The sequence below is a fragment of the Carettochelys insculpta genome, chromosome 8 (genome assembly GCF_033958435.1).
Source record: "Carettochelys insculpta isolate YL-2023 chromosome 8, ASM3395843v1, whole genome shotgun sequence".
NCBI classification, from domain to species: Eukaryota; Metazoa; Chordata; order Testudines; family Carettochelyidae; genus Carettochelys; species Carettochelys insculpta.
The window spans coordinates 62705388-62718597 of NC_134144.1; the positions used below are offsets into that span (position 1 = coordinate 62705388).

The following is a 13210-nucleotide window of genomic DNA, read 5'->3' on the forward strand; positions in this document are numbered from 1 at the left end:
CCTTGGGGTGTAAAGTCTCATGCTAGCTCAGCGTTTGCTGGTTCTGCCCATGCTTTCTCTTTCCCAGCTGGAGTCAGACTTAAGTCCCAGCTCTCCTCTCTGGCAATAATTAACTCACACTTTACAGATCCTACGCTTTGCCTGAATCACAGTCACATGCTTCTAGCTTCTCTTCCTCGTTCTAGGCTATTATTACTGAATCTGTGCACAGTTCTGAGAGTTAACACCAGTGTCACCAGCAAACAGTAAATTCTCTTTGAACTCAACCACATCTCTGATTCCCTTGTGGGAGAGCAAAAGGAGTGAGAAAGTTCCCTGCAGGCGATGTGAAGCCTGGAGCAGGGCCTACAAAATGAACTAGCCAGAAACCTGGAGTGGGGAAGGAACTTCAAGCAACTGGTTCTTTAGAAGAGAGCTGAAGCAGCTATGTGAAGTGGCTGACTCTGGATGAGGTGGAGGGGAGTCAGTTCTGAACAGGACTGTTGTAATATGAACCCCAGGGTAGGTCACCCAGCCCCTAGGAGCTCCTTTATGGGAAGGAGTCTGACAGAACACTTCCACTCACTCAGGTAAGAATCCTGCCTCAGGGCAGACAGGGAGACTTCTGAATTATTTGTTTGAATAAATCCAGGACCCCTCCACTAAGGGAGGTGATGGGATGAGTGAGTGTGTGGAGTATCTTTTAAAAAAGGCCTGGAAGAGGGAAAACAAAGGGCAGGGCAGAGGCACCCAGGCCACAAGAGGGGGCTGCAGGAAGGCACAGCCAATTCATTTACAATTGCAAACCAAATATGAATTCATCCCTTAGGGTGTATCTACACTACATCCAGAATCAAAGCCACTGGAAGTCAATTTGTCGCATCATTAAAGACGCAATCAGTCTATCTTGGAGCTCATTCCTATCAATGCAGGCACTCCAGCAAAACGTGAAGAGCAGCCATTGTAGACGGTGGAACAGCTCCCATCCACCTTGCTATGTGGAAGACACCACAGTAGGTATGTTGATGTCCACACGATTTGCATAGCTGGAGTAGACTGATGCTAAAGGTAAGTGCAGACAAGGCCTTGGAAATGTGGCCAGATTCTGCAAAATGCTTGTGGGAAATGGTATTGTGGGTATTGCCTGACCAATCTGATTAGCTTCAATCATGAGGTAACTGGCTTTGTGGACATGGGAAAGTTAATGGATGTGATCTGCCTTGACTTTGGCACAGCTTTTGATACAGTTTCACACAATATTCTTGCCCATAAGTTAAGGAAGTATGGATTGGATACATGGACTGTAAGGTGGATAGAAAGCTGGTTAGATGGTCAGGCCTAATGAGTAGTGATCAATGGCTCAATGTCTGGTTCGCGGTCAGTTTCAAGTGGAGTGCCTCAGGGGTCAGTTCTGGGGCCAGTACTGTTCAATATCTTTGTTAATGACCTGAATGAGGGGATGGATTGCACCTTCAGCAAATTTGTGGATGACACTAAGATAGGGGGAGAGGTAGATACATTGGAGGGTAGGGATAGGGTCCAGAGTAACCTCGATAAACTGGAGGATTAGGCCAAAAGAAATCTGATAAGTTCAACCAAAACAAGTGCAGAGTCCAGCACTTGGGACAGAGGAATCCCAAGCATTGTTAAAGGCTGGGGACTGACTGATTAAGTAGCAGTACAGCAGAAAAGGATCTGGGGATTACAGTGGATGAGAGGCTGGATATGAGTCAACAATGCGTCCGCGTAGCCAAGAAGGCTAATGGCATGTTGGCGTGCATTAGGAGAATCATTTCCAACAGCTCTAGAGAAGTTATTATTCCTCTCTATTTGGCATTGGTGAGGCCACATCTGGAGTATTGCGTCCAGTTCTGGGCCTCCATTATAGAAAGGATGTGGATGCATTGTAGCGGGTCCAACAGAGGGCAATATAAATTATTAGGGGGGCTGGAGCACATGACTTATGAAGAGAGGCTGAGGGATCTAGGCTTATTTAGTTTGCAGAAGAGGAGAGTGAGGGGTGGTTTGATAGCACCCTTCAACTTCCTGAAGGGGAGCTCTAAAGGGGATGGAAAGAGGCTATTTTCAGTGGTGACACGTGGCGGAACAACGAGCAATGGTCTGAAGTTACAGAGGGAGAGGTGTAGGTTGGATATTAGGAAAAACTATTTCACCAGGAGAGTAGTGAAGTGCTGGAATGTGCTATCTAGAGAGGTGGTGGAATCTCTATCCCAAGAGGTTTTTAAGTCCCGGTTCGACAAAGTCCTGGCCGGGATGATTTAGTTAGGGTTGATCCTGCTTTAGGCAGGGGCCTGGACTCAATGACCTCCTGAGATCCCTTCCAGCCCTAGGATTCTATGATTCTATGATTCCATGTATATTGTGTCCCAATGTTTTCTATAGCCAGTTACCCACAGAGAGACATTTACCACCTATGAACCTGTAAACTCAACCTGAGATATGAAAGTCAAGCTGTGTTCCACAGCGATGGAAGATCTCACAAGTCAAATGGTGCCCTCAGGGACACCCGTACAATCCCATTGCTATCCAAGCATCTGTACCAGTTTAACAGATAGGCCCTTTCTCGGGAATTTAGCTAACCATTCTGTTGCAGCTGCACAGGAAGGAAAGAACCAAACCTATTCTCTTGGACCCCTGGTAGGCAAACAGGTGAGTCACAAAAGTCAGCAGACCACATAAAGAGCTATTCAGAAAGAGGGGGACATTTTTCTCACAGTGACTCTCCAGAGCAGAATTGCATTGTGATGTTACTTTGGAAGTTGCAGTGGAAGGAGGAATAATAAAGAGACATAGATCAGGGTGGAGTGTGTTACAATGACCTTGTTGCTCCTACTAGTAAGCGTGGTTAGGTCACTTCTAAAACGGTGAGCACAGCAGGAATGTTCTTCCAAGAGACTTTAAAATGTTCAGATAGTTTAGTAACACAAATCCCTTTAAACCATCTTGCAAGTCAGCTCCCTGAGAACACAGCTACTCCTGTTGCAACCAACGAGTTCTTTGGTCATATGCATGTGTGTGTTTTAGGGCAGTGGTGTGCAAATGTGGGGGACAGGACCCCTTGGGGGTGTGAAATTTCATGAAGGGAATGTAGTGCAATCGGCTGCTGGGTCTCAGGCTCATCCCTCTCATTAAAAAGGTTGAAATATGTTATTGTTTATATAATACAAACATATAATTCTCGGGCTGGAAGGGACCTTAGAGGGTCATCTAGTCCAGCCCCCTGCCTAAAGCAGGATCAATCCCAACTAAATCATCCCAGCCAGAACTGTGTCAAGCCTAGATTTAAAAACCTTACACCACCTGTTTTCACAGTTACATACCAATGAATAAAGCTTTTACGTTCTGCAGGCTTATTTTCTTACACAAGCCAAAAGGGTTCTTTTTTTCATATGAACATAACCAAAATTTCCATCAGTTTGGATTACATTAGACAGATTGGGAGGGTGTGGGGCTCTTAAATGCAGGGTTGAAAAGAGGGGGCAATGTAAAATGTTTGCTCACTCCTTTTTTAGGGTATGACAGAAAAAAGGACCCATGTCAGCAAGTGCCGGAGCCCGGGTCAGATGACTCAGGCTTGTCCTGCAGGGCTAAAAACAGCCATGCAGACATTGGGACGTGGACTGAATCCTGATTTCTGAAACCATGTCCAAGGGAAACATCTCAAATCCCACACACCAGCCCAAGGCTAAGCATCTACACAGCTATCTTTAGCCTGCAAGCCTGAGTCAGGTGATTCTGAGACTTACTGGTGCAGGGTTTTTTGCTGTGTAGATGTGCCCATAATATATTTTGTGGCCTTTTCTCTGGGCAAGCTTTGTTCATCCCTGTGCTACCACAGACAGCACTCTTATTTGGCTACCTTTGATGTTTGCATGAAAACAATGACGGAAAGCAAGCAGATTGCATGACGCTGGACATTTTCACTCCCTTGTAAGTGCCTCGGGTGACGTGCTTCTGAGAAGCCCAGCTGCACCGCACTTCATCTGAACCTACGGCTTTGACGCTACTGGAGGAGAGACGCCTGCCCAGATCTGCTGGGGGAGCAGCAGAGTCAGCCATGGAGACAGAGAGGAACAAAAATTGGAGAAAGGCCTCTTCTCCCTTTCCTATTCTATGTATCACACACCGCACATTTTCCAACAGGCGTTGTCTCTGTTGGTGCTGCTTGGCTCCTGCTTGCTGCCTGATGACAGACTCATTTCTCAGGAGACTATTTGCAGTCGCTGAGGGTGAGACGCTGAGTTTCTCTCTGAACTATGCAGGTTCTCTTCAGCACCAGCTTTTTGGATAATGGAACGGAGCTGGGAGTTGTTAGCAACATGTGGTTGTTTTAATACGCTCATTCTCTCCCCATCCTGGGGTAGAGCCTATTATCTTCACCCACAGCCACTCTCAGGGCTTTTAAAAGCCAGCAAGTGCATGACCACAGATAATGTGGAGAGAGGCTCACTAAACCGCACCCTCCCACTAAAACAAAACACTTGGCACTGTAAAATGCACTTGCTAAGAGAAAGCCAAGCTCTGTTCAGCCCCAATACAGGATCTGCCCTCCCCAGTACGCTAACAGGATGGCAATCTGGCTGTCTTTATTTAACATCAGCGGGGCATGTCAAACTAGACTCTGTATTGTGTAATCTGTTCCTTGGAAACAATCTCCCTTTCCCCCAAATGACTGAACAGCTAGGACCATAACTCAGCAAAATCAGAATGAACGCCATGTTAAGGCCCACGTTGTGCCCCCCAAGCTGAGCCCGTGGTCAGATGCAGGGATGAAGGGCACACCACTCTCGCACGTGCATGCTGCCTCCAGACAAAGACAGAAGACATGGCCTTGGTGCACCTGTTGAAAGACTGTGGCATGCTCTGCTCCCCTGTAGGGCAGGGGTGGGGTGGGTAGGCTGCTGGGAGTGGCTTCAGATTGGTACACTTCTGCTGTTCCCTGATTGCCAGGCTTATGATCATGCCCATGCAAAAGCACAGTGAGGCAAGGCCCTCTGTCCTCTCTTCCCATCCTCCCCCTTGCAGAGCTATGAAGGGCCAGACACCAGCGGGAAACATGGCTTTCCTCTATCCAACTGGCCTACATAGTCCCCGCTCCCGGCTCTGCAGAGTAGCAAGCAAACCAGGACTGACTGGTGAAATGAGATGGGTGACCTACCTACGCACACACCGTGCACGCCCCTCCACTCCAGCTCAGTGCTGTCGGCCCCCGAGTTTCCCATAGAGACTAGAATTCTGGCACACTCCAGGATTCCAATCTCCTCCCCCGGAGAGCACTTTGAGAATGTTTTGCCAGAGTGCAGACGGCATTTCCTTCTCACCCTCTGAGTTTCCAGTGAGAAGCTAGCACCCAGCCTAGTATTTGGTGCTTTCGTGCATCAGTCATATTACAAGAAAAAAGGGTAATAGTCCCCCCATTAGTTCACTCCAGCATCCTTCTCAGTAAATAATTTCATTGAAAGAGTGAGAAAGCACAAACCGCTTGCCAAACCCAAGTCCATCTCCTCTCGATTTTTCATCCAGAGCAATACTGTCACTCTCACCTCACATCTACTTAGCTTCTTCAGTAGCCTCTTCTGCAGGTCCTTCTCTAATGTCTTTTGGAAATCTTCATAAATGATGTCAACCAGTTCTCCTTTATCCACTACTCCACTGACACATTCAAAGAATTCTGTCGGTTAGTTAGATGGTTTTGCAGAATCCAGACTGGTTATATCCTATCACATCATAGACATCCAGATGTTTTGTTCGGTTTTTAATTATCTTTCCAATCCATTTGCCAGGTACAGCTGTAGGCTGCTGGTCTGTAATTCCCCTAATCACCCCTTGAACCAATTTTAAATATAGAGACATCATTGGCTGCTCTCCAATCTTCTAAAAGAATGGCTGCTTTTAATGACAGACTGAATATTTTTATCTGAAGCTCAGCTACTTCATGCTTAAGCACCTAAAGACTCCTGAATAGCTCATGTGAGACTGGTGATTTAATGCTTTAACTTCTCAGTTTGCTCCATTATCTCTTTTCTTGGCTCCTCAGTATCTGACAGCAGTTCATCTTTACTCCCAGAAGAGAGCAAGTCCTCCATAGGAATGGTCCCATTGGCCTCAGCAGGGGAAGCTAATGCAAAGAAATCATTAGCTTCTCAGCAATGTCCCTTATTTGCCTTAATTAGTCCATCAAAACCCAAGGGATCAATGCCCATGAATTCCTTCACAGGCTTCCTGCTTCTCATACATTTAAACACTCTTGTTACTTGTTTTTGTACCTGCAGGTATTTATTCTTTGAAATTTATTTTGTGGCACTTTTGAATTTTTACTTATTGCCTCCTGTAAAATAGAAAAAAAAAAGAGACAGATGTGCACCCACGGTCTGGCAGGGGCTTTTTACTTATGTGTTTATACAGCTGTTCTGGACTTGAGAACATCCCCAGTGAGTAGAAATCAAGGCAACATGGTAAAGTCTGGCCTAGTTCAGGGAAAAATCATTTATCATCATGAATTGTTAATAGAGAAACTTTAGTAATGAATGCAGGACTTCGATCCCTTTTTGTTTTTTAAATATCATTCCCCCTATTCCATGTGCATTATACTGTGTGTCACTATCTGCTATCAGAAAGGCCTCAAACAGATCGTGTCACATAGGTCTCAGGCTGCTAACAGCTTATGCTTTCAGGATAGGAAGTTTCAGTGCCCATCCCTGCCACTCACATTAAGTTCCAATGGGTGAAATTCTGCATGGCCATGCATGTGCTACAAGGGGGTTAGGCTTTAGATCATAATACGCAGCAGAGCATAGCTGAGCACTGCTAATCAGAAGGAAAGCTCTCCGAGGCACTGAAGCCCTTAATTAGATAAGGCCTGAGATCAACAGGGCTGTGACCAACTTTGAACAGTTTGTTCCCCAAACTTAGACTTCAGGCAAAACACGCAGGCCGGTCCCTGCTGCGAAACCTGCAGGCTAGGGACTGAAGTGGAAGCTCACGCAGGCCCCAAAGTTACACAAATCGGATTCCTTTCTGATATGGGGAAGATGGAGAGTTTGGACAGAGCAGGCAGTTCTAAAAAGTTTTGAACTCCAAACACCCAACCTTGGATCTCAGGAAAGAAGCTCTAGGTTTAAAATCTGGATGGAGTCATAGACACTCTGGTTAGTGTCCATTGCTTGTGAACACCACCTTTGTTATCATGCAAAGACTGTAATGCAATGGGGAAGTGCAGTAACTGGGAAAAGCATAACCTTCTCTTTCCTGGCCTCTGTAAAGCACATTCTGAACTGTGCGCGCACCCCACACAAAATCCCAGCACTGGCCAAGAGAAAGTGTATATGGAAGCTTTTTTGGGTTTCATATCGCAACAAGCAGAGCTGTCCCGTCTGTAAGATGGGTCTGGGCGGCCACACCTGGTCCCACACTAGTTCCCTGAATGGCTCCATGGAAAAGTACCAGGGCAGCCAAAGGGTTTACCTGTAGAGAAGCCTGGTGGGGGGCAGCAGCAAAGTCACCCCCATCTCACCCCCTGCACAGGCAGGAGCCCAAAAGGCTCCACTCTACCCCACCAGCTACCGGTGTTCGACTCCAGCACAGCAGCAGGAAGCAGAGCGCCCTGGGCACGGAGAAGGGGAGCACAGCAGCAGGGAGAGAGAGTGGCAGGGCGGGGGGGAGCAGAGGAGGCTGCTGAACCCCTTCGACTCCCACGGCCACAGTAAGTGCAGGAGGGGGGCTGACCCCTTCTGCCAGCCCACGCTGGGGCCTCAGAATACCCCACCTCGTGCTGCCCGAGTGGGGGCACTTTGCTAAGGGGCAGAGGGGGAGCGTGGGTGGGGGCTACTCTGGGCCCCGGAGAGGGGACGCCTGGTAGTGCCAGGAAGTTGCGGATGGCCGCGGACCTGCCGACTGGGGGCCACGCCTCTGGGCTTGGCCCGTACAGCGCCTGGCACAGCGGGAGCCGGGCCCCTGCCCGAAGGAGGAAGCGCCGGCGGCGGCGGCGGCGGCTGGCCCCGCAGCCGCGCCCAGGTGGAGCCAGAGTAGCAGCACGTGGGGCTGCCCCAGCCAAGCCTCCGGGAAGCGGCTCTGCCCCCACCGCGCCGCGCCGGGGGGCACCTGCTGCTCCAGGCCCCGCCAGCGCCGCCCGCCCGCAGCGAGGGCAGGCGCAGGGGGAGGGAGCGGCCGGCCTGGGAGGAGGAGGAGCTCCGCGCCGCCCTGTGTTGTACGGCCGGGAGGCGGCTCTGCCCCACGCCCCGGCCCCAAGTACGCGGCCCGGCCCGGCCCGGCGTAGGTGAGTGATCGCCCGGCGCCGGCGCCAGCGCCGTGCCTGGCTCCGCTCGGCCTGTCCCTTCCCTGCTGGCGGCGGGAAGCGGGGGAGGGGCGCGGGGCTGGGGATCGATCCCCGGCTCCCTGCGCGGCGGACGCGGGGGCCGGGGCCGCGGCCGCGCTCTGCTCCGACCGGCGGGGTGAGGGCTTCGCAGCCCGGGGCCGCTCGCTGGCAGAGCCCCTGCCGCAGTCCTGCCCGGCTGGCGGGCCAGGCGCCCATCGGGGCCAGCGCCGCCCTGCACACTGCGACCCGCTGGCACGTGGCCGGGCTCTCCCTTTCCAGGCGCCCTGCACAGCCGTGGGCCCCTGGGCGTCTCCCGGCCTGTTGTTAACCCCCCCGCCAGAAGCAGGTTCGCCGCCCCACTCCCGCCTGCTGTTAAAACTCTGCCGCACACCTGTGCCACAACTCCTGCTGCGCACCTAAGCCAGGGCCAGCGCTAGGGGTTGGGGACAGGGCACTTGTCTCCGACTCCATTGCAACGCTGCAAACTAAGCTGCTCGGGCTTCAGCCCCAGGGGGTGGGGCTCATGGCCCCGGGCTTCTGTCCCTTGAGCTTTCTGCCCTGGATCCTAGTGAGTCTAAGGCCAGTCACGCTTGCTAGACCCCTGGAAACTTGCTTCTGTCCTCCCCACCCCCTCAGCTACTGCACTCAGGGAATAAGGAGTTTATGATTTCTCTCTCTCTCAGCCTATTCTGCATACACGAGTAACTTGTATGAAAACGGAGAGACCATATTGAACTTTGCTTGCCTATTTGCACTTTAATCCGTGGATGTCTGGGGTATCATCAAGCGTCTGTGCTTTTCATGATGCATGTTACTTGTTTTTTATTTAGGATCACACAAGGGTCTGAATTTTTAAAAGGGAAACAACAACAGTCTCTCAAAATGGATCTGATTTAGAAAACAGTTAGAAGTACCTCCAGGAATTATCCGCTCTTGACTCCTAGTTTTTGTGATTTTATGGCTACATTTAGTTATACTGTCCCCCCTCCCTTAACAAAAAGATTACTGTTGCTGTGAGAATCACACACACAGAAATGGGGGTGGAAGGGAAACTAAAGTCCACACACAGGAAAAAGTTACACTGACTCTACATTAAGTGCTGTCAAATGGACTCAAAGGGAAACTGACAAACCACATAAAATATCTTTTTTGCAGCCTAACTATAGCAATCTTTGATGTGTTTAAAACATATGGTTTAAAAATAGTAGACAGATGGGTAAGTTGTAAATTGGCAGTGTCCCTTTAACCATACTTTACACTTGTCCTGTATTGTGTATACTTTTCATCCTGGAATTGCAAAGTGCTTTGCAAAGTTTACAACCTGTGTGCTGTTGATGGGGAAACACAGGACAAAAGTAAAATGACTAGACCAGGGTCACAAGTCAGTGGCAGAGCTAGGAATATAAATTCCATTTGCAGATAGAGATAATGGCAGTAATTGTATTACCACCACAGCTGGCCTGTAAAAGGAAGTATGCTTGAAGGCCACAGGGGAGGTTAGTTTTTGTTCTGTCTCAGAAATTAAGAACAGTATGTCAAGGTACATTAGAAAATTGGTGTGGGATATGTAGTCTGATTCTGGAGTGACCTGTGTAGGCTGCCTGTTCTACCTGCCACGATTACCACTTTGTTTGGAGCGCGCTGAAAGGGAAGCAAGGGAGAAATGGGTGGAGGACTAGGGTCGGTGGTTCTTAACCTGTGGTCCAGTCAGCACAGAGCTGCGGCCCTTGTAAAACAGCCATACAGGTACTACAAAATGCAGCCTGCTATGGTAAATATGTTGAAAACCACTGCTCAGGATGCTCAAGGAGAGCAGTCTTTGATTGGGGATTAGATCGGCTGAGGTTAAAATATTACGAGAAAAGGAAGGGAGAGAGAGGGCATTATTACACGTGTAAGTACAACATGTACTTACGTGGAACTCTGCTCAGGCTGATCTAGTTGCAGGCTCAGGTACATAAGCGTGAAGATTTTTCCTATTTATATCTGTGTGTATTTTCATAGGTGTATTGTTTACACAGGGCTGTCCTTGAGTAGTAATAGCCGAGCAGTAACTTGTGTAGGCACAGGAACCACAAAACCAACTGTGATTCAGAAAGCCAAAGAGGCAGGACAAGTGTGTACTTCCCATTACTTTAATGCAGCGGTTCCCAACATTTTCCAGATGGGGACCCATTTGACAATTCAGGAAGACTTGGTGAGCCAAGGCAATTCAAAACCAGGGGCGGGGGGAAGGGGCAGTGCTATAACTAGCTAATTTTGCACCTGAGGCAAGAATATAAAATTACACCCCCCCATATTTATATATTCATAGGAGTTATTTCATAGAAAAAGGGAAAATACATAAACTAATAAAATAGTAACACTACATTTATTAGTTTATTATTATAGCTGATTTGTGTTGTGGTGGGGAAAGACCCTCAACCCCAAATCACTCCCCCCCTACTCCCCCAACTTAAACCCCACACTCAGAAGCTGAAGGGGCTGGGGGGAGTCACGATTGGGCTGGGGAGGCAAGGGGGTCACACTCAGAGGCTGGGGGAGATACAAACAAAAAAATGAAAACTGACAAATCAGCTACATAGAACAAAAGGCCGGAAGGGAGGCAGGGCAAAAATTACTGATTGCAAGAGTCTATTAAGTGCTTGCCTGGGGTAGGTACGAATATCAAAGGTGTTTGTAATGCGTAATTGCTTTTCTATTACTAGAGATAGCTGCTGGATGCGGCAACATTAAGGAACTCCATATGCCTTCTTTAAGATCACTTGCAGCTCCAAGTATCAGAGGGGTAGCCATGTTAGTCTGGATCTGTAACAGCAATGAAGGGTCCTGTGGCACCTTATAGACTAACAGATAAGTTTTGAGCATGAGCTTTCGTGAGCACAGACTCACTTCATCAGATGCTGGTGTTGGAAATCAGCTCCAAGCTGCTGGCAACCCTTAACAAATCTAACAGTGACCTGTGTTTGGGTCCCGACCCATAGATTGGGAATCCCTGCTTTAATGGAACCACTCAGAGACCTGACCTCTCTGTGTAGAGTGTGGCACATAGATAAGTATCGAGGGGTAGCCGCATTAGTCTGTATCTTCAAAAACAACAAGAAGTCCTGTGGCACCTTATCGACTAACAGATACTTTGGATCATAAGCTTTTGTGGGCAAAGACCCACTTTGTCAGATGCATGAGTGGGGGTGGAGGGCATGTTTCAGAGGAAGATTTAAAGAGGGAGTCTCAGTCAAGGGGAGGGCCAGAGAACCCCCCCCCCCACACACACACACTTGCATCTGACGAAGTGGGTCTTTGCCAACGAAACCTTATGATCCAAAGTATCTGTTAGTCTATAAGGTGCCACAGGATTTCTTGTTGTTTTTCGCATAGATAAGGGATTACAGGATTGGTGCTTGTGTGTGGTGAGTTGTTGGATAAAGAGCAGGAAGTCCATGAAAGCATTTGTTATTTATAATGCAGTATTACCTAGAGGGCTGCTCCTGTCAGCTTGGTGTGGCACAAGCACATAACACTGTCCCAACAAAAGGAGCATTTAAATCTGTGTTTTTCAAATAAGAGGTGAGCGTTGCAAAGTGTCATCCTGTGGAGAGAAATAAAGCCTAAATGGGCTCCAGGGAGGAAGAAAGTAGTTTATGGTATCAAAATTCCCATCGATTTAGAGGTTTTAAAAGAATATGTAACTACTGCCCCAAGCCTTAGTTTCTTCATTTAACAAACCACATATGACAAAACCCAGGTACAGTAAAGCCAGGTCTGATATTTAATACACATGCTTGATTTCCTGTGTAACTGTAAAGGAAAACGTTGCAAATGATGACTCAAAGATACTTAGGCAGGAAGACACAGGCACCCAAAAGGAATTGGACCTTGCAATATTATAAAAAGAAGGCACCCAGAAATATCCTCAAATTCTAGTAGTAGAAGAAAAGAGATTTTTCTTCTCTCAAGCCCAGTAGGCCGATGTTACTAATGAAACCAACTTGCTGGAGATATGGAAAAGATGCTGGTTGCTATGGTGATGAAATATGACCTTCCAAGAATAAATAAGCACCAGCTTTTTACGAATCTGTTTGTCATCCTTCGTTATGACACTCACCAAACTAAACTTATAATGAAGGCAGATGCTAACAGATTTTCAGACTTACACACTACTGTGTTTCAGGGCGTGGTTACTCCTCTATCTTTACACTAGAGCTCTTGGCTTGCTGAATGGGCGTTAGTGTATCAAGTATAGACCTCAGAGCAATATTTTCAAAAGCATTGATTCACCTGGGAACTTCTGAATGTTTTAACCAAGGCCTGAGAAAATTGTGCATAAGGCACAATTCACTTTTATTATCCAGCTTCTCTTAACAGGTTTGAGAAATCTCTACCTTAAGCCTTGATCCTGCAAACCTTTCATACATGGTCACTTTTATGCATGTGAGTATTTCAGTTGAAATCACTGTACAAATAGCGGGGCACAAGACATTTCCAATATGTCCATGGCTTAAGTATCTGGACGCCAATTATTTAGTCTTGTCACCTAATAAATTATTTTTGTAGTCTTAAAAGTGCGACATTACTGCTGTTTTGTTTTGTTAGAATACAGACGAACACAGCTACCTCTCTATTACTATTGGATAGAGCTAGACATGGAAGGGAGCACTCCAATAGAGTTAACTTAAAAATAAAATTGTATTAAGGACTCAAGAAAATACCATAATAGCAGACAAATGGAACCTAAAAGCAGTAAAACACCAATTAATATGTCTTGCCAAGGGCCCTCTGAAATACAAAATACAGATTTTAAAGAGGTCTGTGACTGTCTTTTTGCCTAACAAAAAAGGATCACAGACCCTACACTAGTATGGTCCATACTCTGTCAGTCTCTGCTAACTACATGCC

At 47.7% G+C, this 13210-nt stretch overlaps 1 protein-coding gene across 5 annotated transcripts in view; it reads left to right on the top strand.

Annotated features, from left to right (window-relative positions):
* Positions 1 to 226: 226 nt before the first annotated feature.
* STEAP3 (STEAP3 metalloreductase) overlaps positions 227 to 13210 on the top strand; it is a 52280-nt gene continuing 39296 nt past the window's right edge. For 2 of the 5 annotated variants that reach the window (XM_075001008.1, XM_075001007.1), the window contains exon 1: positions 8079 to 8275. The gene's annotated coding sequence lies outside the window, so the exon portion shown is untranslated. Of the gene's footprint in view, positions 570 to 808; positions 997 to 8078; positions 8276 to 13210 lie in introns of those variants that run through there. The other 3 variants (XM_075001009.1, XM_075001011.1, XM_075001010.1) reach the window with 3 other exon arrangements.